The following is a 6,733-nucleotide window of genomic DNA, read 5'->3' as shown; positions in this document are numbered from 1 at the left end:
CTGTCTCTTATAAATAACAACATGAATGCACTGTTCCTTCTACCTCAGCTGAAAAACGTGCTATGAATGCTCAGGTAGCCTCAAACAAATTGTTTGCCAAGTCCTGAGTCAAGCTCCTGCTGAGAAAAGAAAAAAGTATGCTGACTGGTAGGAGGCAAGCCCCTGTCACCTTCTAGGATACAAGGGGTAGCCTAGGAGTGTCTCACAAATCAAATGTTAAGTCTGCATTACAACCTAGTACAGCTTTAACCATTAAAATAACATGGAAATGCACCTGTTCAGATGACAAGCAGGGTGTTGCCCTGGCCAGAAGCACAAACTATACCACTGATTCTGTGTAGGCAAAGTCCTAGGAGCAAACTATCAGCTTCAATCTTCAGCCCAATCAAATAACTGAGTTCAAGGTTTTCTGTTTATTCTTGTGTGCTTTGAGATGAGGCCAACAATGCAATTACAATTTTTCCTCCCTCCACTTTTTCTCAGTAAATAATTGATATAAACAAGCAAAACTAAGCTGAAACGATAAGACAAAAGTTTAAAATGTAACAAACAGAATGTCAAGTGACAACTGAAAGCAAACAGAGCATGAAGTTCCTGCCGTCTCTTCAACTTGTACTCTTACAACAGAAGGGCGATTTTTCGGGTGGCCCCATCCCTTCAAATTCTAAACTCTTGTCTCACAATTTTTCGAAGTCTCTCCCCGCGCAGGCTCCTGCCTCAGACCCTCCCCGAGCTCTAATGCGGCTTACGCAACACAGCGGTGGCACCTTGCCAGTCTCGGCTCGCAGGCGGGACCTGGGTCCACCTCCCTCGGTAACAGCCGCGGAGACAACTCCAGTAGGAAGCCGTGGGAAGTCCCCACGGCTCCAGTCCCAGCTCAGAAGCAGCCTGCGCTCACCTAGCGCAGCCTACGCGCGTTCCGGCAGGCATGGGCACAAAAGCCTTCAAGGAGCCGTAGGGAGCAGCCCCTCAACCGTGACAGTGCGTCTGCGCACTCCGGGGCAGCCCGGCAGCCGCGGAAGGAAGGCGGGCAGACAGGAAGAGAGGAAGTTAGGAAGCTGTAATCGGCGCGTTGCGAGCGCTGGTCACAACTCTCATGGGGTCGGAGTGTGCTCGGTCTGCCTTCGCCACCTGGCCGACGGGTGTTGGATGCGGCGGCGTGCCTGCCTTCCCGGGCTAGCCTCTTCCTTTAGCGGCCTCCCAAGGGAGAAGGGCCGCGGGGTACCTCAGGCCGTCACCTAGTCAGCTGTTGTCACCGGGAGGCGTCCTGTGGGAGGGTGACCTCACTCCCCCAGCACCGCCCTTGTACCGTGCTGGGTGCTGTGCAGGGACTGCCTGTTGCTGAAAGGGTGAGCTTATGTGTGCTTACGGTTTTATGTTTCAGCGAGGTGAGCCTGCTCACTCTTCTAGCTGACTACTAGCAAAGTTAGCGCACGTATTCCGGATGGAGAGAGATCCTGTAGCCAACAGCAGGTGAGGAAAACAGCCAAGAGAAAAATATATCAATGAGATAAAATTATGGATGTGTGGGGTTAAAACTAAACTGTCGGTGCAGGGGAGAAAAGTTTTATTTCACACAGATTAGCTTCTTTCATTTCTGGCATCCGTAACTCCTGCTTTTTTTACTGGTATATGCAAGGGTATATGCTGTACCTCCATCCCAAATCCATACTGTTTTGGGGTGGGGGGAACCTTGCCAGCTTCTCTTTTCTGATGTGGTTGAGCACAGTTTAATTATCTTTTTAACAGCTAAAAATCAGTAGTTGTAACAGCAACTGAGCCATCACATGGTGGAGTTACTGCCTTTTCAACATTCTGCACTCTGTGCTCACATTTACAGATGAGCTTTTGGATGAGAAGCCCAGATTAGCTCTAGTAGTGGGGAAAAGAAATATCTTGTTTTATTTGTAGACAAAGTTCTAATGTGTAGTGGGCAGTGGTATCACTGGGAGCACATTTGCATCCAAATTGACACTTGGGTGCCAGCTATGGCCACTTACAAAGGTCACAAACCCAACAGGACAACCCTTTTCATTCTCATCCTTCCAGATGTGAACTCCGGTAGTTAGTTTCATATTCCTTCTGTACTGTGTCTGATCTATTACTAATTCTTACTAGTTTAGAAAATAAAACGTTTAAACAGGAAATTTCAAGTACAGGTGAAGCAAGCCACAGCCAAGAACAGCAAATGGAAATAATGTCTCTCAAATGTAGCAGCTGGCACTCATGTCTCTTTTGCCCCTTTTAGAAGAAATCATAAATGAGACTTCTTTGGCTCCCTGTCTCAACTCAAGCCTTTCTCTTTCCCTTTCCCATATGTAGGCTCAGTCAGACCCTTATCCTTCAGGTGCCAAAGTTTGTTTTATCTTCTTCATATTCATGGTTGCATACTTTTAGCCATATTCAGAATTTTAATATCCTGACACATATATTTAATTCTTTGCTCCTTTAATAGTTGTTGTTTGTAATACACTAGCACTTTCTTAAGAGCAAAATGTACCAACAAATGGCTTGTGTGAGTTATAGAAACATTTCAGTGATTATACAACAGTTGCTAGAATAAATATTTTGGAATACTGATAAGTTATAAATTATTTCAAAGTCTATTTAAAATCAGTTCCCTTAACACAACAAATTATAACAGGAAAACAAGCTTTTGGTAACATAACTTTATTAGATTTTTTTGGTCAGCACAATTAAGTGGGTTAGTGGTATGACTACTGTAATACCTGTCCTGAAAGACTGCTGAATTCTTTACATGTTGAGTCTTACATGGAAAATGAGGAGACATACAGAGAAAATAGAGAATGAAACTTGTTATACTTCTTATTATGGACAGAGATGTTAGGTTGTTTTTTATGGATAAGTACCATTCAAGGATTGAATGTATGTTTTTACAACGTTAATTCCAATTGTCCTAGATCAGCTGATACATGTATTGAAAAGTTCAAGCAAATGTAATGATTTATTGAAGTATATTAAGACCTGAAGACATGTCTAATGGTATATCACAAGGAAAAGGATAAGCTTTACTTATTGAATCAGCTGAAGTGTTTCATTGACCAACTGATACCCAAACATGTGAGCTGACTGGCAGCTACTTAGAGATAGTTCCTTTCCCCTCCTCCTGTGTCACAATCATCTCAGTGCTAGAAATGAGGACTGTGACTCCCTCTGCCTTTATATCTGAGCATCTGTGCTCTAAGGATAGCAGGCCTATTGCCTATACTACACCACTAGGTAACTATGGCTCAAACTCTGAAGAAACTGCTGAGTTGGGGGGGGGGGGGGGAACAACAAGAAAATCTGAAGAGCAGATTCATGTGAGATGAATCTGGCTGTGCTTTAAGGATCTGCAGAGCTCCCCTTCTGAATCTTGCCTGCCTGGCTAGCAATGATGTTCTGTGTGTCTTACAAGTTTGTGAGCATATTAATGCCTAACCTAGCCATCATTTGTAGCCAATAAATAATAGCCAATTGTAATGGGTTGAGGCAGATCCCCTCCCCACCACAGGCAGAAATAACGACTCAGGCAAACGGATTGCAAAAGTGATGAAAGTTTAAATAGGAAAACAATAACAAACAACAATGAAAGTTTTACAGAGACCCACAAGCACCATGACAAAGAGAGAGATCCCAGAACATACCCAAGAACATCCCATCCCCACCTGGGGGTACACCCAAACCCCCCCAGGGCTCTTTCCTCCCCCCCCCCCAACCCAGCCTTGGGCCTGAGCAGGCCCAAGGGAGGCAGCTCACGCCATGTTACCTAGGCAGCAGCAGGGGACGAAAGAGGAAGTGAAGACCCCGCATGGCCTTTTTATAGGGGAGCAGGGCATTATGGGAATGGAATACCTGGTCCCTGTGACCACCCCCTGGGCTGGGCCCACCCCTTGGGACCTCCCAGGTGTGGCCTGCGCAGTGGCATCTGGGCCAGCACCCAGCCTAAACCACCACAGACCACCCCTTATTCCATACCATAATCCCTGCACCCAGAACATATCATCAAATTAGAACTCTTCTTATGACATATCTAGCAACAGTCCATGTCTTCTTCTGGGCGTCCTTCCACACAGTCTCTCATTCAGGCTCAAGCATCAGTCCATTCCAGTTGTTCTTCCTCATATGATGGAACCTCCCAGCGACGCAGTCCTTCTCCTGCAGTGTGAATTCCTTGTGGACTCCTTGGGACATCCTGGTTCACCTGGAAACACCTCACAACTTCTCAGCCAAGCCTTTATCTGCATTTACAGTTACTCAGCGGCTTTTTCCACCCCTGGGGCAAGCCGGTCGGAGCAATCAGGCTCCACGACCGCTTTTTCCATCCCTCCAGGGAACCACAACCGACCGCTTCTGGCCAGTCCAAAGCTACACCAATGCACATCGCAGGCACATCGCCCCCCCATGGGGCGTTCACATACCGAGGCATCACCGCATCCGGTTCACAGCCCTCCCCCGGAGGGGGCGGCTGCAGCACAGGTCGCTGAGAAGAGAGGAGGCGGAGCCAGGTGCTCGGCGCCGTTTTCAGAACATGCCCGAAAACACCAGGGAAAGATTTACAGCTGCCGCCGCCGCCTGAACGCAGCCCAGCTTGGGCGGTGCCGCCGCCGCCGCCGCTTGAACGCGGCCCGGCCCGGCCCCCGCCGTCTCTGTCGCCGCGATGCAGAGTCCGAGTCACCTCCAGCAGTCGCTTGCCTGCTCGCCGCGGGTGTCCGCTCCCCGCAGCAGCCGCGGGCCGACCACGCTCTGCTTGCCGCTGCCCCTCCTCCGCTCCCTGCCGCTCCGCAGAGAACGAGGAGAAGGCAGGTCTCGCCTTCTTAGGCTACTCGAGCATTCTTAAGCCACCCTGGGCAGAAAGTCACAGAAAGAGCCACCCCTCGCTGTTCCCAAGCAACAGGAGGGACTTCCATGCCATCAGCCACGCACCAGCTATCCTTCTGCAGTCCACAGGAGTTCACACAGTTGCCCCGGTAACACAAAACCTGAGCCCCAACTTCCCAAACCCAAACCGACACCCAGAACTAAATTTAAACTCTCCATCTTTTGCAATCCGAGCTGCAGTTGGCCCCACGTTGGTGCGCCAAAATGTAATGGGTTGAGGCAGATCCCCTCCCCACCACAGGCAGAAATAACGACTCAGGCAAACGGATTGCAAAAGTGATGAAAGTTTAAATAGGAAAACAACAATAAACAACAATGAAAGTTTTACAGAGACCCACAAGCACCATGACAAAGAGAGAGATCCCAGAACATACCCAAGAACATCCCATCCCCACCTGGGGGTACACCCAAACCCCCCCAGGGCTCTTTCCTCCCCCCCCCCAACCCAGCCTTGGGCCTGAGCAGGCCCAATGGAGGCGGCTCACGCCATGTTACCTAGGCAGCAGCAGGGGATGAAAGAGGAAGTGAAGACCCCGCATGGCCTTTTTTATAGGGGAGCAGGGCATTATGGGAATGGAATACCTGGTCCCTGTGACCACCCCCTGGGCTGGGCCCACCCCTTGGGACCTCCCAGGTGTGGCCTGCGCAGTGGCATCTGGGCCAGCACCCAGCCTAAACCACCACACCAATAAATAATTTTTATACTCCTAAGCTGGGTATATCTTGCTTGCAAAATCGCTTTGTGCATGGCAAAGGTGTCCAAACAGGGGCCCAAAGAGGAACCATCACAGGAAATAGAAGTCCACAGATAAAGCAAATATGGGAATTAGCCTCCAAAAGTGAGCTCAAAATAGCAGAGATGCTTCCAGAAAAAAATTGAGCTGTTTTTTGGAGGAAGATGGTTAATTTCATAGGGTAAAAGAGCAGCGGGGAATTAGAATGGAAATGTCTAGCTACAAAGGAACTGTGGGAGAAAGTTCATGTTCATGAAGCTGAAGATTTGTTAATACACAGGAGAGAGAACAGTAGCACGCAGGTTTCAGATGGCGAGGTTCAATAGCTAGCTTGGAAACCAGCTGTGATACTAGTGGCCAATTTTATGAAATTGCAATTAGCAACCTCTAGCAAAGATTGTCTCCAAATTTAGACCTAATTGAAATATTTGATAAAAAGGGAAAAAATTACAAAATTAAATTCAACTTGTTGGAAGTCAATGTGAAAAGACCCATTGCATTGCTGAATCATGGCTAGAATCTAAGATGTACTTAATAAGAGAACTTTCATGGAAAAGTACTCTAAGAAAGTATATATTTTGTGAATGATACCTACAAGAAAGAAAGAAGGAAAAAGAAGAAAACTTAGTTTGACTGTAAATAAATGTAAAGATGAAATGCAGTTGGGGGATATCATACAGGAGGATAATTTCTAGGAGCAGGGATTGCAGCTATTTTTTCATTAATTACCTTTCCCAATCCTGTTTATTTTCAAGTCTTTGGGAAACAAATACAAAAACACCAGGTCTATATCTTTGATAGTGAACTTTGTCAGGAAGTGGTAGCATTATTAAAGTCAAAGCAACAGAGAAGGAAAAAGCCACACTTAGGAGTGGCCTTGCATTCCATAGATTAGGTACAGCTTTCATTAATTGTTGGGTTTGTCACTGCCAGTGGAAAAAAAGAGTCAGCTTCCAGAAAAAAGAAAAAGAGAAAGATTTGCTGCATACTGAAAAGAAGAGCTAAATGCATGTACTCAGAGTTAAAAGCTCCAGAAAACTATACCACATATGATCCAAAACTACGAAGAGAACAGCAACGTGGTGATATATCAATATCAGAAAAAAATCCAAAAGGGA

Source organism: Dryobates pubescens, chromosome 10 (assembly GCF_014839835.1).
Source record: "Dryobates pubescens isolate bDryPub1 chromosome 10, bDryPub1.pri, whole genome shotgun sequence".
Lineage (NCBI taxonomy): Eukaryota > Metazoa > Chordata > Aves > Piciformes > Picidae > Dryobates > Dryobates pubescens.
Note: the sequence above shows the minus strand (reverse complement) of the source record.